The sequence below is a fragment of the Haliaeetus leucocephalus genome, unplaced genomic scaffold (genome assembly GCF_000737465.1).
Source record: "Haliaeetus leucocephalus isolate CR32 unplaced genomic scaffold, Haliaeetus_leucocephalus-4.0 Scaffold0, whole genome shotgun sequence".
NCBI classification, from domain to species: Eukaryota; Metazoa; Chordata; class Aves; order Accipitriformes; family Accipitridae; genus Haliaeetus; species Haliaeetus leucocephalus.
Window position 1 is genome coordinate 14,194,744 of NW_010972436.1, and position 20,359 is coordinate 14,215,102.

The following is a 20,359-nucleotide window of genomic DNA, read 5'->3' on the forward strand; positions in this document are numbered from 1 at the left end:
GTCTTTGAAAAACTGCCGAGTGTACACTTACTGGCTCAGAGCCAAAGGGCACAATCTGCGGGGTTTTAATTTGTTTTCAGCCTGTCGTGACTTTTTTGATTGCTTGAGTTCAGCCAAAGGACTGAACTAATAGAAGTATATGGTAAGATCTATTCTTCAAATGCAAGTTAACTAAAGCAGGAAGCAGATTTAAAGATCCCTGGCCTGGTTCCCATATGCTTTGCATCTCTGTGCTGTCCTGCCTCCTTTCTCTGTTTTTCTCTCCCCTGAACACATGCCCTCAGTAGCTTGAAACTGATTTGTGTGTCACATCACAGCAGCAGAACTGCCGCTGTGAGAGGACAAGTCTGCCTGCTGAGACCTGTGCACCAAAGCTTGATTGCTAGTGGGTCCTAGCCAGCTAATGTGGAGTTAGCTCAGAAACCGGTACTGCATTGCAGACAGTAGCTGAGTTTCTCAAGAAGCCTTGCACAGCCTTTGCTTACATGCAGGAGAGAAGAAGAGCTGAGCTCAGGTTTTCATCTTCCTTCTAGACGTTGTCCCAGAGCAGGATGCTACAGGAAACATTATGATTTCCATTGCAGGCATCTCTCTGTGAAATTCATCCTGGAGGTTTTCAGTCTAAATTATTTAAAGCAATGGTGACATTATGGCCAAAAATAATGTCTCTATCAGCAGATAGAGCTGAGCTGAGGTCACAACGATCCCATTTGCCATATCCTGAATAAAAGCCTTCAGGCTGAAAATAAAAAAAAGGTACACAAGATACTTCAACAGTGCTGAAAACAGCCTAGTTTAGTGCTGGCTATTACAAGTAAGACAGCTGTGCTTTCTGAACAAATACTGCATTACAGTGTTCAGTGCTGCTACCCCATGCAAGAGCTCCTCTGTTAAAGTGTTCTGATACCATTGTGTCTGCACAGGGAATGACAAGCCCTGAAGGCCTGCTACACATCCGGATGATGAGCAATCCTTTTCTTTCCATGGAGTGATAGCTGCTGTCAAGCAGTGGAGCTCCACTGCCGACCAGTGTAAAGTCAACCTTCTGGCAAAAAGTCAGAGTTCTGTTCTGAATACTTTTTCTCATAATCTTTGTACTTTTCTGAGTAGAATTCACTTTCCCGTATTTTCACTGAAGTCTTCTAAAGCCTGAGAGCCACGTTCACAGTGAATTGATAGAAATTTGTAGCAGGAAATGGAGTGGGAAGGACAAAGAACAGCAAAATGAATGCGAGGTGACTAGTGAAGAGAGGCATAGAAGCCAAACTGAGTTAGAGAGATGAGGCTTCTGGGTGTCAAACATGTCATCACTAGAAATCTTCTGATAGTTATAGTATTGGTATTTTGAAGATATTTGAGGAAAAAAGTAAATAAATGGAGCTAGATACTAAGTCACTGTAGGAATATATAGTAAGAGCCATATGAGGAAGGCCACTAAGTCCAGTGGCATGGATGTAATTCACTCCCAGGCACTGTGCCAACTCAAGGCCTAATCTCTGCCAAATTATTTTGGGCCTGGTCTCTGTGGTTGCTGATGAATCTGTCTTTTTCCATCTTACTGTAACGGGGTGTTTAGCCCCAGCAGACATATGAAACTGAACAAGCAATTTATTTCAGGGAATGGGCTTAATGTTCCTGACAAGATGGAAAATTACCAGCTGGGTTGTCTTCTACATCTAATCCAAATCAAATGTTTTCATCCTAATGTCTATTAGACCAAGCGTAACTGAAAGGTAAATTTTCCCAGTATCCACAAAACTCTGTAGCAATTGAGAAAGAGGCCATATATTCAATTTTATTTATTTCAATTTTATATTGAAACAGTCTGTTTCTAATAAGGCATGAAGCCTTGTCAGGTTTCTATACACTAGTGAGTGCAATTTTAATGTAGTTTTTATAGCAATAATCTCATCATTGAAGGTTGGTTGTTCAGCTGATCTGGCACAGCTGGATATATTATAGAAAGCTAGATTGTGGGATGTCTCCCTGAAACTTCCAGGTTAAATGTAGAAGACTTGCTAGAAAAGGCAGGATCTGAAGCCATTCAGCACATCCAACCAAATTGTTCTTGCTGCTAAGACATGACTCTGTGTACAATGTTTGACACAGACATCCAAGTTCTTTCAGGATGGTCTACACTGGGATCATCATTGGTAGCAGTGTAAGGTGCCCAAGTGTTAGCAAGATTTCACCTATTCTCATTACAAATTCAGCATGGAGTGTCATATGTGAAGTAAATTGTAACCCCAATTAGATTATTTTGTTTCCTGGTACTTCAATATTAGGTAGCGGGTTTGTGCATGTTATTTTCCTTACTGCTTAATCTTGTTGCTTGTCTCTTTCTCTAGATCTCTGCTGAGACCACAACTTCTCCTCTGTGGAGAATTCCATGGACTCCTCTTATCATCCTCATTTACAAGGAATGAAAGAAGGTGTTATATCCCTGATAAATCATCTTTGTCATCATTTGACTTACTTTGTGGGAAGGTTTTTTTGAGGTTGCCAGCAAGGAGGTAATTACATAGCTGGATTCAGTGTATCATCTAACCTGTCTTTTTGGTGCCTTTACTTATGTGAAACACTTAATATTTTTTTCCTATACATGCTTGATGCAAAGGTGCGGGATCACTTTAGTACCTCTAAATCTGAGGTGGGAAATGAAAATGTAAATTCCCATTGAAAGGGAGCTGTTACATCCTGTGTCGGCTCTGTTAAAAACCTAATCTTCAGTGCAGAGCACTGAAGCACATTTTTGTTAGTTTTTTCAGAGCTGAGATTGTATCACTTACCAAACCTCATGTGTCTGCTTAGAGAGGTCCAAATTAATTGCAGTTGTGGTGTTTGGTTTCATGATAATGATGATCCATGTCTGTCAGGACCTGGCTTGAGACCAATTGAGCACTTTTATGCTACCAAGCAGCTAAAAGAAGTCCTTTGTTAAGCTCTGGCCTGTGTTGCAAGCAGACAAATGTCCTCAGGGCAAGTCTCTGTACCCTATTGCAATGCTTTTGAGCCTTCAGAAGACACCTTAACTACACCAATTTTGTCTATGATGTCAGGAGAAACAACAATGTAAAGCAGAAGGACAATAGGCAACCTGGAATACTGGACAAATCTAGAGGAACTTCAGGAAAAGAGTCAGTGACTGGTGAGCAGCTTGGAAGGACAGAACTATGAACTATACACCAAGAGAGAAACAAGGACGAACAGTTTGATATACTAGATATACAAATGCCTGAAAGTGGGTTTGGCTGATGGCAGCTGATTGCCGTCACCAGCCACAGTCGGGCATTGCTCCAGAGCACCAGGACGAGCAGTCTGACAAAGTGCTTATCCCAGCAGCTTGCCAAAGGCTCTGCTCCAGCAGGAAGACCACCGGCGCCAAGGAAACTGCAATAGAGGCTGTTAATTTTAATTCTCAAGGTTTGTTCAGTGTTTACCCACATCTATCTCCTCATCCCGGGGCAATCTTCTCCTCCTAGCTCCCTCTCCCCAATCCACATACAGTGACACAAGCCTTCTGCAGAACAGACTCTGCACCCTTTCGCTTGCCAGCCGTGATCCTGAGGAGCAGTGGTTGTCATGGCCATCAAGGCTATGCTAGTGCTTACCCACACAAACATGTAGAAGTATTTGCTGATGCATTAGTCCCCTCCTGCCGGCTCCTAGAAATAAGGAGGCTGTTTATGGAAATGAAGAATGGAATATAAGATTTCTTGGTGGGCACAATTTAATGCCCTTCCTGAGCCTTAGCTTATGCTTTACTTTCCAAGATACAAATGATACTGATTATCTCTAGATACATCAAACAAAACTTGGGAAGTTTTTCTTCTGAGATTCTTCATTTTGACCATATCGTGAACAAAATACTAAAACACACCAATGATTCCAACTCTATGTTGCAATCTCCTATGCTAAAGCAACAGCTATTCCCATACTAATGATCCAAATGTTTTAAGCTTTAAATCGAGCATTTTTTGAAACTGAAAGTAAGTTATGCCTGCTCTACTGATGGCATCAGTGGACCACAAAATACTCTAAAGAATAAAACAAGCTTTGAACTCACAAGAGATGCCAAACTTCAGATTTATCTATGCTATATTATCTCAGTTCTGATTTTTGATGTGGCTGGCTTACTTTATCTGTGCATAAGCATACTTTAAGAAAGAGCATTATCACACTGAGATGTGCAATTCTAAACAGATGCAAACTTTCAAGCCTTATGAAATACAATCTCTAAAACTAATATTACTCCTAAGATAATGCCATCTTTATGCTTAGAAAATATTATTGAACATGGAAGTGCATTTATTTAGGTGATTTGATCCCATTTTATCCATAGCCTCAATTATACAATCAAACACGTTAAACCAATTGTTTCTTTTTTCAACTTGAATTCTTTGATGATAAAAAGTAGTTTATCCCAGAAACTTAATAAAACAGAAGGCCAATTTAGAAAGCGTGATTTCTAACACACTCCCAAGAAACTGGACCATGATATCTTATGTTGCAAAGCTGGGATTTGGCAGTATGGTTGTTGGTGTCTGCAGAAAGTGGTAACCTAGTGCACCAGTTTGCTCTATTGCCATGAAAAAGCCATGATGCTGGTCCATTTGTGTATATGGCATCATCTCAGACTTGAATGGAGACTAACCACTTTCTTGGGCACCAAGTGTTGGTCTGACCCATGAACCTTGTGCTCATGCCCTGCACCGCATTAATTTTAGCTAAGAATGGTTGTTCTCTTGGATTGCATTGATCAGGGCCAGGCTGTTAAGATTTTAGATAATATATGCAGTGAAACTTGCTTTAAAATCTTACCCAGACTACTTAAAATCAGCATTTTCAAAGGTCTGCCTCTCAGATAGGCACTAGCACTCACATCTGAATAGAATAACTTAGACTAGAATAGACTATTTCAGTTGGAAGGGACCTACAACAATCAACTAGTCCAACTGCCTGACCAATTTAGGGCTCACCAAAAGTTAAAACATGTTATTAAGGGCATTGTCCAAGTGCCTCTTAAACACTGACAGGCTTGGGGCATCAACCTCCTCTCTAGGAAGCCTGTGAAGTTCCAGTAAAAACCACATTGCTGTAAGCAGTACAGGAAATTAGCTTCAGTGACACTGAGTGGGTTTGATCGAGTGATTGGGAAATCCTCTCTTTTGCCTCCAAGAAGCTTTTGACTTCTCTGCACGCGCTGCAGCCTGAAGCCCCACTGTGGGTCCTTCCATGCCCCTAAGTTAATCCTTCCATTTCTGGTGGTACTAAAGTTGTTCCTTTCTCAAGTGGTAGTTATCTACTGAGACCTAGTGAACATGTTATTTCCTAAGACAGTGTGTTTTATGTTGTAAGGGCTTGAAAGGAGAAAAGAAGGGAACCTGAATTTTTCAGTGTGCTTTATGTAGGAAGAGACCTACACAGCTTCCCCTTAAATGAAAGTGAACCCTGCAGTCAGGTCAGTATTTCTTTTGCATGTTTGTATTGGTTTTATGTGGCAAGGTTTTGGTAGCGGGGGGGGTTACAGGGGTGGCTCCTGTAAGAAGCTGCTGGAAGCTTCCCCTGTGTTCGAGAGAGAGAGAGCCTATACCAGCTGGCTCTAAGACGGACCTGCCGCCGGCCAAGGCCGAGCCAATCAGTGATAGTGGTAACGCCTCTGTGATAACATTTTTAAGAAGGAAAAAAAAAAGTTGGGACGCGGAAAACGGCCACCGGAGAGAGGAGTGAGAACATGTAAGAGAAACAAGCCTGCGGACACCAAGGTCAGTGCAGAAGGAGGGGGAGGAGATGCTCCAGGCGCCGGAGCGAAGATTCCCCTGCAGCCCGTGGTGAAGACCCTGGTGAGGCAGGCTGTCCCCCTGCAGTCCAGGGACGTCCATGGTGGAGCAGATATCCACCTGCAGCCCGTGGAGGACCCCACGCTGGAGCAGGTGGGTTCCCGAAGGAGGCTGTGACCCCATGGGAACCCCGCGCTGGAGCAGGCTCCTGGCAGGACCTGCGGATCTTTGGAGAGAGTAACCCACGGAGCAGGTTTTCTGGCAGGACTTGTGACCCCGTGGGGGACCCACGCTGGAGCAGTCTGTGCCTGAAGGACTGCACACCGTGGAAAGGACCCATGCTGGAGCAGTTCGTGAAGAACTGCAGCCCGTGGGAATGGCCCACGTTGGAGAAGTTCGTGGAGGACTGTCTCCCGTGGGTGGGACCCCACGTTGGAGCAGGGGAAGAGTGTGATGAGCCCTCGTCCTGAGGAGGTGAAGCGGCAGAAAATAACATGTGATGACCGTAAACCCCATCCCTGCCCCCCTTTTGCCGCTGGGGGGGGCTTGGTGGAGAAATCCGGGAGCGAAGTTGTGCCCGGGAAGAAGGGAGGGGTGGAGGGAAGGTGTTCTGAGATTTCGTTTTATTTCTCATTTACCTTACTCTGGCTGATTTGTAATAAAAAGTGAGCTAATTTTCCCTAAGCTGAGTCTGTTTTGCCCGTGATGGTAATTAGTGAATGATCTCTCCTGTCCTTATCTCGACCCGCAAGCTTTTTTGTTATATTTTTCTCTCCCCTGTCCAGTTGAGGATGCGGGAGTGATAGAATGGCTTTGGTGGGCACCTGGCGTCCAGCCAGGGTCAACTCATCACAATGTTGCACTGTCAGATGCATATAACAGAGACAGTCTTCATCCAAGCAAAGCATACTTGTTGTTAAAATAGCTGATAAATTATATTATCATTGGCATTGTAAACTTCTTTTTTTAAATATCCGAACTTGTATAGAAATGTCTAGTTTCTGAGCGGATTCAGCTTCACCAAATTAGCTTAATAATTTTATACATTTCTGTAAGACCAATCTCTGCCCCACTACGCTTAAAATAATAAATACTGTCTACCTAATTTGACAATTAAAATGTATCTTGTTTTCTGAATCCTTTTCAGTTATCTTTCACTTTTGCAATCAAAGGAATTAGTTTTGGAAGTAATTTGTTCAAAGATACAGACTCAGATGAATAAAAAGCTGAATTTATGCCCTGTTCTTTAATGAATGTTTATGTTGCTGATTAAGGTTAGCTACAAGGACGTGAGCTTCTAGTCCATAATTTCATTAGCGGACTTACCTGCAGCAGTGGATGCATTAATTTGTTTTCCCTAAGATTCTGTTTTTCATGCTTGGTTCTGAGACCAATTATTCAACTGTGATTCGAGCACAACACAGTAAGGGTCGAGGCCAAATTAAAAGCAGTGATGGAGCACTTTCAGGATTAAGAACATTAGCAGTGACAGGGGACTTAGAAGACTATGACAGCTAAATGGGTAAGGTAGGTTAGAAGAGCTTTTTTTTCCAAAGTGGGCAGCAAGTATTACTAAGAATTACAAGAAGATACTAACTTGTGAATACAAGAACAAAGAATAGCCCCAATTTAAACATGTTTGTATTACTATTATTATATTGATATTATTTACATGTGTGTAGCTCTGCAACATTTAAGTCATGCCTATTTTTTCTAACTATCTCGATTTATTGTACAATGCAGTTCGTTTGCTAGAGAGTCATACTGAGCCCTTTCACATCAGTTGTTTTTCAGATATAGAAATGCAATCCTGTCTGCACCAGAAAAGGCAAAGGCCATTTCATATTTGGCCACAGAGGTCCAGCAGAAGCCAGGAGAGCTGTGGCAGGAAGCATTGTCCCTTGTGCCACGTTGATTGTGGGCTGCTCCAAAGCTGGTAGAAGCTCCTCAGCACCACCTTGCACATCTGTGTGAGCTGATATTCCCATGACGGCGCCAGCAATCAATGCTTCTCCCCTGTGCTCAGCAAGGGGGGGATATGGATGCTAATCCTTTTTTTGCCCGCCCCCTTTCCCTGCTGCCAAGGCTGGGCTGGGGGAGCTGAATGCCTGTGTGACTCTCCTCAGCCTCTTGGGCTTGAAGTTCATTTTGCTTTCAGCCTTTGCTCCTACTCCCATCCTGCTTTTTGTTGTTTGTTTCTTCTCATTCTTCTTTTCTTCGTATTTCTTTTTTGGAAATATCGTTTTAAGTTATAGCTGGGTCTGTGCCTAGAATGGGCCAATCTGCAGCTCTAAATAAGCAGAGAGCACGATGCTTCATCCAGTCAAGAGGGAGTCAGCAAAAGTCACATTCAAGTGTTGTACGCTGCGCTTTGTTGCTTGAGAAGCCACAGGGAATATTTTATTTGCACTACTACAAACCCTAGGAGATGAAGGATTTACTAGGGCCTGTTGCGATAGGACAAGGGGTAATGGTTTTAAGCTAAAAGAGGGTAGATTTAGACTAGATATAAGGAAGAATTTTTTTATGATGAGGGTGGTGAAACACTGGCACAGGTTGCCCAGAGATGTGGTAGATATCCCATCCCTGGGAACATTCAAGGTCAGGTTGGACGGGGCTCTGAGCAACCTGATCTAGTTGAAGATGTCCCTGCTTATTGCAGGAGGGTTGGACTAGATGATCTTTAAAGGTCCCTTCCAACCCAAACTAATTATTCTGTGATTCTATTTTATGAGTATTACTCAGGGGCAGGTGGTGAAGAGATAATGAAGTGTCTGCTAATTTGGAGGTCACAATCTGAAAATGCATTTTCTCAGAGTTCTTGACATCAAATATAGTTTTCTATGTGTAATATATATTATTTGTATTTATTTTTATGATTTTTAGATTTCATTTGAAGTGCTGCTCCTCTTAATTTAGTTGTGAATATTTAAAATTCTGTAGATGAGATGCTGAAGTCCTAAGTCAGACACCCAAATAATAAGGAGTATACGATTACAAAAACCCACAACAGTTAATTTTATCCTAAGAGATGAGCTCCTATAGATAATGTTTCTCACTTTTTAAAAAAATTGGAGGCCCCCTTCATTAGCTTTTTGGGAATATCCATGTTATGTAGTATTGACACTGGCTGTCACTTCCAGCTAATAAAACTGGGGCCAAACTCTGAATGTCCCTCCCAGTTATTTGTTTGTGTGCTCATGCATTTGAGAATATCTGTGAATTAAAAATTAGTTTAATTTAGTTTGCAGATCACATTTAGATGTGGCACAGTCTACACTGAGAAACACTGTTTGGAACAGTGCCTAACTTGAGACTTCAGATCACCTCTGGAGGAGTCTGTCCTTCTCTACTGACCATGGAGGCTGCTGGAAGAAGCTCCCTAGATTCAAGTTAGCCTTTGAAATATTGACCTGTCCACACATCTGAAACATTTGTTTTAAATGACTTGAATTGCAGCAAAAGGAAGAATGTGGCAAATGTGATGAAAGGACCCAATTCTCCAGAGAGATGTTCAATTGCCTTGATCACAAAAACATCCCATCTCATCCCTCGGCTGCCTTGCACCCTGCACATCTTCTGATTTGGGCCACAAATAACTACAGCAGACTCCTTTGCTTTCCAGTCTGGGGTGAGGACCACAGCAGCTGCTCTTTGGGCCCTGGCTGAGGTGAACATGCTGAGCTGTAGTAACGTGTTTAGAAACTGTGCTCCATGACGGATAGTTACCATGAGAAACATCACTCCAAATGGTTGAAGATGCAGGGAACTGAACAGAGATCACGTATTTGGAAGTGCTGGGTAAGGTTAAAATACAACAGGTTAATATTAAGCTGCAGTATCACATCTGCTACAACTGCCCTAGATGTGTTTAAATGACCAAAATGAAGGGTGAGATTTTCAACAAGAAACAATTCAGTCTCTCATATATTATCAGAATGAGAAGGGAAATGCATTTGAGGCCATGAATATTTACATATTTGATTACACATGCAAACTGGATGCTTAGACATACGAAGGCCTAATTTGCTTTGCTACATAATCACATAGAAACTGGATCTAGAATTTGAAAATCTAGCCCTAATTTGACATAATTACTAATTTATGCATATCAAATCCCATTGGGTACTCTGCATCTGAGGGATGTTCCCTAAATCTTCCAGCCACACTGTATTCAATTAACACTTATGTGGGAAAATAATCAAAGGTAGAAACATTGACCAGAAGGGTTACAGAGCTTCTAATCTACTAGTTTCAGAATAGATAGTGTAAATGTCTAAAGGAACTTGAAGATGCATTAGAGACTCATGCAGGGCACACCACGAATTCAGTAGAAGTCAGATAGCAATAGATGCTGATGCTTTGATTATTTTTTTTTTTTTTTGTATACCAACTGTTCCTGTTCTTTATCATGTTACCTTGCCTCCTTCAGGTATATGATGGGGAGAATTTTCACAGAGGTAAAGTATGTCTCTTATTCTTTTCTCTAGTAAGGACTTATTTTCTATGCGATTGTTATGATACAATCACAGTAGACTAAATTAGCTTTTATCTATCTAGAAGCCACTGTTTTATTCCTTATTGCTTGACCATTTTGCTTATAGTTCCTCTCTGTAACCCAGTCACAATTCAGGGCAGTAACATACGGACAGAAATCAGTACCATGCATAATGCCTGGGCTCCAAACTCCAGCGTACTTCTATTCTTTACCCACTATAGTATTTGGTACTCAAATGCTAAAGGTATTCATCTGCACTGTAGAGGTGTGTTGAAAGGCTTTTGCTAAATATGGATTAAAAGGTGAATTACCTCTGCTACATGTACCTGAAGATTAGAGTAATCCCTCATGGCATGCAACTGAAATCCACTAAACCCACAGAGAGAAGAGGCCTAGGCACTGCTGTGGAGAACACAAATTCCCTGCTCATCATGGGAATCCTTGGTACAACCAGAGGGTCGAAAGTTTGCCTTGTTTCCTTTTCTGCTTAAATCCTCATGTGGAGGGTGGCTATCTACCACCCTCCACAAAGGAGGGAAGGAAGGAGTATAAAATGGGGAGAATGGAAGCCAACTGTTATGGCAGAACCAAGTACAGATGAAAAGATGGACACAGAAAAGTTTAACAGTTGGAAATTTGTCATTTTCGCTAATCTCTTCAGATTACTCTGCATATGTGGGCTGTATTCCTTAGCAGTTTTGAGAATAATAAAAATGACTCTCCAGAAAATGGTTGGAAAAAAGATTTAAAAATAATGGGAATCCACGAAACGAGGCAATACAGGATAGCAATGACAGGTACCTCTGAGGCTGAAAAAATTAATCATAATGGAAATATCACCCTCTATGTCATTCTGCCGTTAGATGTACCAAAGAAGTGCTGTTAAAGTCAATGCCCTGTATTTATGGCTGGGGATTGATTTGACCTCAAGTTCTTTCACTTTGTTATTCTGCTAGTGGTGAAGAGTACACATTGTACTACCAGAACAGTGGCTACCCATGCTTCACTTCAGGCACTTTTCTTGTTGGCCTGTCTTGCCTTGAACAGTGTGAATTAGCTTGTGGCCAGAAGCTCTTATGGCATTTAGTTTATGTCATTAGCCCATTTGCTCTACAGCTGGGAAAGCAAGGGATTGATAACAGAGACATCAGAATTAGCATGAGTAAAGCACAGGAAGTTTTACCAAAAGGAATTCTGCACCAGCAAGGGTTTTTTTTTATGGCTAGTACTTGTGGTTTTGATAGGTAAAGATGTAATTCCTGATTTTACATGAGGAAATAAATACAAGATATAGCGTGTGGCTTGTCATCTGACATTGCCAGAAACTTTACAGATTAAAAGAAGTTGACCTGGAATGGTGACCAAACTCTCTCAAATAGGTGAATAACAGTCCCACTAGTTACAGTGAGTAGCTAATGATGTAGTTATCCAGACTGCGTTTCCTGTTTTGTTAAAATACTTCTTAAATCTTGCAGACCACAGAATTCTTGCTTTTGGTTGCTATTTGTGTGGTGCTATTTGTATGTTAAAAACAGAGAATTTATTTCCTGGCACTAATAGACTTGGGTCTTTGAATATTTACTAGCTAGCTGGGAGCTATATGTAAACATTTCTATACCACTAACACCTCCTACTTCCAGAGACATCACTAAATACTGGAATACCAAATTAGGAAATATAAATCTGCTAATCACTACAATGGTATTCACAAAGGCTTTCTTTAGCCCAGCCAGGTTAATCTCCCTGTGCTGCCTCTACAGTCAGGAGGAAATTTCTATAGTGCAATTCAGAGCAGAAACCTAAAATTTAAGTGTTCTAAACGGTTCTATAGAGTAGTCCTGGCTATAGGGGGTCTCAAGAGACAGCGTCCGTAGGCTGCAGGTATCCCTGCGTTATACCCCATAAATTTTTTTCTGTTTAAGAAAATACATTCTAATAAATGAAAACAAAGAGCAGACACGCAAAGGACAAAAATGAACAAAAGGAGAAAGCTGCTGATCTCATGCTTCCCTGCAGAGAAAATGAGGAAAGGGTGGAGAATCGCCCAGACACTTTCTGATTATCCTGTGAGATAGGATGGGAACAATGAGGTGGTTGGGGTGAGCCTGAACAGAGCACTTTCATTTTGGCACTTAAACAAATGTTGGCAGCATTTTCTTTTTTAATGTCAACATTATGTGCACAACTTCAAGGTAAGCTTTCCAAGTCACTCAAGTTAATTGATACATCAGGGATGCGGAACTGGAACTTTATGTCCTTGATGCTACTTGAAAGTATTGCAAAACTGTATGTTGCCTTTGGAGGAGGGACTAGAAAAATCCAAATGCATTACAAAAGTGTTGGCCAGAAATGGGGGGATTCACTGCAGCCATTTCCTTTAATGTGTGCCTCATTGATTGAAGAACTGTGAGGTTATGACTTCTGCTCTAGTTTTGATGATTAAATACTGTCTTGCCTTTCAACTTGGATCTACTTTCACCTTACCCGGAACTGTCCTTTTGCTGACTGTATGTATGTTTTTATACAAAAGAATTAAGTGCTTTTTGCTCTGAATTTACCGCTGTCTGCTGCAATGTAGCCTCAAGACTTAAAAACTGAGGGTCTTGAATTTGGTGCAAGAGTTTGTTAGTGCAGAGACAGATTCCTCTGATCAGTGGAGCAAAGAAACATTACTTACTAGTAGCTGTCGCTTGTGGGATGTATCATCCATCTGTATACTCAGGCTGTAGATGCACATCCATCTGTGATGCAGACATCACACACTCAGGCCACATCCTCTTCTACCTTACCTTGCACCCGTAGGCACACTCAGACCCTGTCCTTCTCATGGCCGTACAGGCTGGAGTGACGCCTGAGCCATCCACTGCCTCAGCCAGCACCCGCAGGAGACGCAGGGAGGGGACGAGGGTGGTTAGTGGATGTTCAAGACAGGCGCCGCAGGAGAGATTTGAACGGGTAAATACAGTGTCAGGAGAAATGTCTTGGGGCAGCCAGCCTGGCCTCCAGCTGCCACTCCAGAACAGCACAGGTCTCCTATAGACTGTCACATCTGTCATCCTGGTGTGGATTATCTTGGGTATACCGGTATACCATCTTGTCACATGGGACAAGATATGCTGTTTAATTGAGCAAACCAAGACCTGTGGCTCAAAGAACGATGATTACTAACCAATAACAATTTTTTTTTTCATCCTGTAAGATACTGTCTGTCAAAACTGGTGTAAAAACTGATGTTGCTTGTGTTTCAGTGGAAAGTGCCCTGACTGAGAGGGGAATTCTCCTCTGAGACTGCGGGCCCTGCAAGAATCTAAAGAGGCTCATCAGAGCTCCCAAGACCCTGACTCTGCCCCCAGAAGTGACAGCTCTAGTCTGCACAAACTTTGAAAAGGTATGGTCTGCTCTGCATCACTGCAGGGGCATCGCTGCAGTTTATCTAATCCAATGAGGGCAATATGTATCCTGCCAGGATTCAGGTAGGGAAGACTTGTAAGACTTGTCCTAACTGTATTTTTATAATCACACTCTTCCTGTGCACAATGGTCACTGGGTGTAACTGTAAATAACGATTGCCTTCATCTTGAAGTTCAAAATGACAAGGTTTCTCCACTGCTTACACAGCGATTGTACACTGAGACACAGAGGGATGACAACTGCCAAGGCCAGCCAAGGGTTTGGTGTTTTTGGGAAGCTGGCTCCAGTTAAACTATTTTCCATCTCACTGCTATGCTACTTTTATAGTGTAATTCACTCTTGCAAATCAAAACTGACTTCATTACAGTGTACCTACACAGTGAAATCAACAAGATCTTTAGTGCTTAAAACCTGGAGCAGTTTCTAAGTTTCAACACCAGTTTCCAGGTTTTAATATCAGTTATTTTTCTTATGTGAGTAATACCACAGCATTCATTTCACTGAAAGAGGAAATGTAGCAGAGGTGAAGAACTAATCCAGCACTATAAGGGGAAATCTTGTGATGCCTTCAACTGAAGCTCAGAAGATCCTGGCTCCCATTCATAGCTCTCATTTACTTCAGTCCAGTTCTTTATTTTATGCAAGCTGTATGTTCTGCATAGATCAGTCACAATATTAGTAAGTGGAGACAGGGTGACAGTTGCCTGTTTTGTTTGTTTATAAACAACATAACTGGATGTAGCAACCTCCGTGGCTCAGAGGGAAGGACATAGGCTGCAAGAGAGATGCATTCAGAACCCCTGGAAGCCAGTCTGTGTGCACACTCTTCGAAGGTAACCATGGTTTCTTGGTCTCTATTAGCAGAGATATTCCAACATGATGCAATTAGATTAGATTAGATTTGATTTGAAGGGTGAGTGCTGGAGTTAACAGGGAGCTGTAATCCAGTGAGGTTTGTCTTTCCTTAGAAGTTTTATCTTGTCTCCATGACCAGCAAGATCTCCCAGCCAAGGCCAGGAATCTCTCAGCCTTACACAGATTGGCTTTTGCTTCTGAAAGCTGCTCCTGGCTTCAGATCTTTGTGAATTCAAACACAGTAAAATCCCTTCCCCAGGGAAGTGGCTTTGTTCCTTTGACAAATAGCTGCTCCTGTCTGTCTGCCTCCGCACGACTCCACTCCCACTGACCTTGGACCAGGACCACCTTCCTCCCCCAGTGTTAAGCAAAATGGCATTTTAAACATGAGGAATCCTTAAGCTGTAAACAACTTTCTGAAATAAGACAAAATTAGGATTGATATCAGCAAAAGTATAATTACATTCTGTGCTGGCCTCAAACCATATTTAACTTTTAAACAGGTTTGTTATGAGAGGGTTTGTAGCCAAGATCAACCTTACAAACACAACGGGAACTCATAAAAAGATCTGAAGACCTCCAATTTCTGAGTATATATGTGCTAAAGAAGCTAATTGTGATAGTGTTGTTTTCAAAGTTATTAATTTTTAACCTTAATCTTCACTCAGTGTAAGACATAGTTTATTTTTCAAATGTATGCATTAATTTTCAAAGAAATTGGTCACATGTGGCAAGCAAAATCCATGTATGATGTCAGTGTAGGCAACACCCTGGTAAAATTTCCTCCCGCTTTTCTAGTATAGCTTACACATAATTTTTTTGTGACACAAAATAATTTCATACTACATTAACTATATAAGGAATGTTTACAGAAAATGAAACCATAGTTCTGATTGCTAAAGCTCAGGACCAGGTGTATGTGGGATAACTGTAATTAGATAATATTAACTTGTCCACTTAAGTGCCCTGGATTCACCAACAATTATTTAGAATGTGTTCAAGCCTTAATCAATAGCAGCATGTGACCAGAATACCGATTTTTGGAATGTAATCAGCAGCTGGACTGGAACCTATTCAGAATGAAATTCTGATCTCTGTTACACGTGTTAGTATGCTGGGAACCAGTAACCCTGCCGATTTCACAAAAATAAAAAATTAAAGACACTGAGTAGGGAATGATGACCTGCTCTGAGTTTTGTCAGTAGATCCTGAAGCCAGGAAAGATCACAGAATGACTGAGGTTGGAAGGGACCTCTGGAGGTCATCTGGTCCAACGCCTAGAGCAGGCTGCCTAGGACCACATAGATCTACAAGGATGGAGACTCCACAACCTCCCTGCGCAACCTGTGCCAGTGCTCGGTCACCCTCACACTGAAAAAGTGTTTCCTGATGTTCAAAGGGAACCTTCTGTGTTTCAGTTTGTGCCCATTGCCTCTGGCCCTGCCAGCAGGCACCAGGATCTGCTGCACTGTGCATGGTGCTGGACTGCCCTTGAATCTTCTGTAACCTAATCCATGGTTCCTTTTGAAGAATATCCAGTCCTGATTTAAACATTACTAGGAACCACAGTCCACCAGGCTTTTGGTCATTCTAAGCATAAATGGTCACACCTGGTAAATTATATGTTTTTCTGGTAGCTTGAAGGGCCTTCTATTGCCCTGCCACTGCTCTCCTTGTAGGCCCCTGGAGGCTGCGCTCAGGTCTCTGTAGCACGTTGAATGAAACAGGCTGAGCTCTGTTTCAGCCTTCTGGATACTCTCACAGCTCCTCTCCAAGTCCTTCGGAGTGCAGCACTGTTCCCTGTGAACGGTGGCTGCAGTGCTGTGGCAGCAGCTGAACCACTGCCAAATACCGTCGCAGAGCCCTTACGGTCTACCTGTGGAAGAAGCACATTAAAGCTTTTACTCACGTGAACAAACTCGTAGAAAATAAGTGCAGATCTTCATGACAGCCCGTGTCCCATCACTGCGAAGGCCAGCCAGGCCGGCCATTTTGCGCTGTCAGACACGCCGCTGCTGCTCCCGACACGTGTACCTGCTGCTGGGCTTTGGGAGGAACCCTTGATGGTGTGCTTGGACTGTACAGAGTGAAATCTTTCTAAAAATTGGTTTGTTGTGAACTGTGAGCTCACAACTCTCTTTCCTGATGCCCACGCAGAGGAATGATTTGAGCTTTCCTCTTAGATCTTCTGACTCTTCTTGCCTCATTTATTTCAGCTAGCCAAGCTATAGAGCTGTATCCAAGCTGCTCCCGATTACAAACTAAGCTGAAGTCAAGAGCATGATCTCTTTAAGAAATAACATGCGTTGATCAGAAAAACAATAGGCAGGAGGGAAAACACAAAGTCCCCCATTTTACTTGGTGACGTCTCAGCGCAAGGGCAGGTGGGTGAGAAGGGAGAAGGCCCAGCCTGTCCCGAGCAGCCACCCTGAGGGACACCAGCGGCCAGGCTTAGAAGTGGAGCTGGGAGAGGTACAAGTTTAGGCAGATTTCAGGCCAAATCTGTACTGGGGACGGTTTCTGTGGGGCTGGCTCTTGCTGCCAACTCAACCAAGACACAAGCAGCCCCCGAGAAGCTGTAAATAGACCTCTAGTGCTGCACGCTGTCGCATTCTTTGGTTATAACTTCATTCCGTTTTTCAAGCCTACAATTCTAAGCAACTATCGCTTTATCTTAAAGCTTGATTAAAGCTGATCGTGAGTAATCTGACACATGCTATGCATGTTATTCCTGAGGGTAACAAATGGATTATTCAAGGGCACACTGAGAAACTTTTGGAGGGTCTCAGCTCTGAGTGGGCTGTGGGCTTTTCAGGAACCTGAAGGCAGTCTGCCTGCTGCCCTGGCAGCAACTCACCAAAGCAGGTTTAGTCCGTGTCTCTCCAGGAAGCAGTAGGAAAATGGGAACATTATCTAAAACTTGAGTCACTGGAAGTTTCTTTTGTATTATTTATGCCTATTGTTATCTGCTGCCCCTCCATCATATCTCTGATGCTGAAGGTGACCATTATCTCCAGGATGGTGATGGCTTGCTGAGCAGGTACCCACAAGCAGAAAGTACTTATCGGAACAGTGGTTGAGCATCAAGTTAGTGACAGGTTACTGCTGGAAGGGACACCAAATTCTTGGTACATCATTGATTTTCTGTACAATGTTACCTGACCTGTGAAGAATCTGTAAACTCTCTGTTTTTGTTCTGTGTTAGCTAAAGGCTTTTAAACTACCACTTTCCTTACTGTGTGCTGCTGTAGGTAAAATCTGTTTTTTTTTAATTTTGGCTCTTACACTTCCAAAAGGATTTATGGGGTTTTGATACGTTAATACAATTTTCCATTAATATGGGTTTGCTTTTTTTGTAAGCATCCTTACAACAAACACACTACATAGAAAACTAAAGCTTATTAAAACCCAAGTATCTCAAGAATAAAAATGTTATTGGGATACCCCTGGAAGTACCATCTCCCAGAAGGAGGAAAAGTTAACAGCAGCTTTGTGTCAGAGCATTAGCAGATGGATGATGTTTTCCCTATTAACTGGTTTGACTGCCTCACTACAGTTCCTGCTTCATGAAATAATCTTTCAGGAACAGAAACTATCATGAGAAACATCAACTAGGCAAGTATTACTGACAGCTACAGACTGATTTACACTGGCAATGCACTGAAAACCACATGTGAAAGGACAGGATGCCTACAGACTTCAGTGAAAAGGATTTTATCGCTATCAGTGCTACTGGTTTTACAATTCCTGAAGACCTGAGATACAGTGTTGATGAAAGAAGATTGTTGTAAAGGCCTTGCATCTCTCATCAAACCTGTCTTCTAGTGAACCCAAAAATGCTGGTTATGGCACTGACAAGTCTCCCATATAAAACCAGCCAATCAAGCTGTAGCCCATAGCTGCTTTTACAGCAGGGGCGTAACAAAATGACACGGGGATTTAAAATGAACACCTAACACACTAAGCATCGTCTCTGGCTAAATAGCACTGAACTACTTCATTCATGTTTTATTGTCCAGTAGTGTGATCAGTGGAGGCCTGTTAGCGCTGAATAGGACTGAATACATAGGACTGAATTGCTTAAACACTTCAATAGACACTAGGAAAATGGAAATCACAGTGGAATCTAGAGAAAGAGAATGTCTTTTTATCACTGTTAAGTCATTGCATCCTGTTAACGGAAAATCAGCAAACGGCATGCAAGTTCTGCAACATTAACAGTACTCCTCAGCTACTGACAGCACAGGCCCAACCATGGCAACGTAACCATTTACATCCCACAAATACCTATGCAATCACACCTCCAAAAAAGTAAGGTAAACAACATTATCATTTGCACTTATGCTAGATTAGAGAAGGACATGCCTTTTAAAAAATGGATATAATCAGCCCCCAGCAAGACTGGAGACTGCTTGCCTGTCACCATGAGCAAAGTCACGGGATCAATAGTGTATGACCAGGATGGATGATTCTGTATGCAAATGTTTGAAAATGCTTATACTATGAAACAGAAAAAAATTATAAAACTAGTCTTAAACCAGCAACATAGTGCTTTGCTAGTTTCATCAAAGCCCCACTTCTAGGATTTTTAGCTTCTTCCCAACTTGCCCATTACGACCACTTCCTAAATGGCAGTTCTAGACAGCACCTAGCTTCAGGTTAACACAGTTTATTAACTGGAATGGAAATCGCTCCCTCTATCCCTGACCATGGCGCTAATTCCAGCTCTGACAGAGGAGCTCTCTACACTGGGAAAGCACGTACCTCTTTCCTTCAATGTCTTCAGGGTGTTTTCTCCAGCAGGTGTGTTAAAACAGGACAAGAAGAGAGACTATAAAAGTTTAAACAGAATTTAGGATGTGGGTGGTTTTGCTGTTGCATGTGTAAAGCAGATGATACACGAGCATGTGGCACATTCCACTAACCCAACATGGGGAAGAAAGAAAGAGTTAATGCTAAAATATATCCTTTCACTAATCTGCTGAAAAAATAGAGTTGCAGCCAAGTTTCTAGCACTGCTCCAAAAATCTCAACCAGGAACTAGAATTTACTTTTTGTTGTTTTAGACAGCCACCTAATGGTGAAGAACAAGCTCGTTACTCAAGTTATCCTGATTATTGCCCTCCCTTTATAGCTGCTGCACAATGGTAACTCAACAGTCACAGAGTTCAAATTACCTGAGACCAGCATCAGATACACAGGTCTTTGCAAGAAGCAAACATTTCCTTCCCCTTCCCAGTGATCCTTCTGAACAACTCTTGCTCCAGCTCCACTGCACTAACAGGCTAACGTGTTGAGCTGCTCTACTTTTGCATCTCTGGTGCACTTCTGTCATCGGAAGCAATTTTTATTTAATTAATTTCTGTACAGAATTGAACTGCATGACCTGGATCAGGGCTAACAGGCCTAGCTCACTAATTGCTTAGGACATTTTTATCCTAGAGCCTCATTCTTGTAGATTACTTAAGCTTACTGCTTACTTTAAAATAACTACTTGCTTTATCTACCACAGTTTATAGAGCAATCTAAACAACAACCAACGGCAGGTTTGTTTCCATTTCTTCCCTCTTCTGATACAGATCAAAGCAGTCAGTGCTCCTTCACTCAGACCTGGCTTTCTCCCATTACTGGTGAAGAAATTACTTCCCTAATAGACAGATTCTAATTCTCTCTTTCTTCCCCCCTGAGAATTTTTTTATTTACTTCTTGGGAACCTCTGAAAAAAACATCAGTGCTCTTGATTTGACTACAGATTTGTTAATCCTATCCAAATGCCAATAAGCCTAGCACACTCACTCCCCAAGACACGCTCATG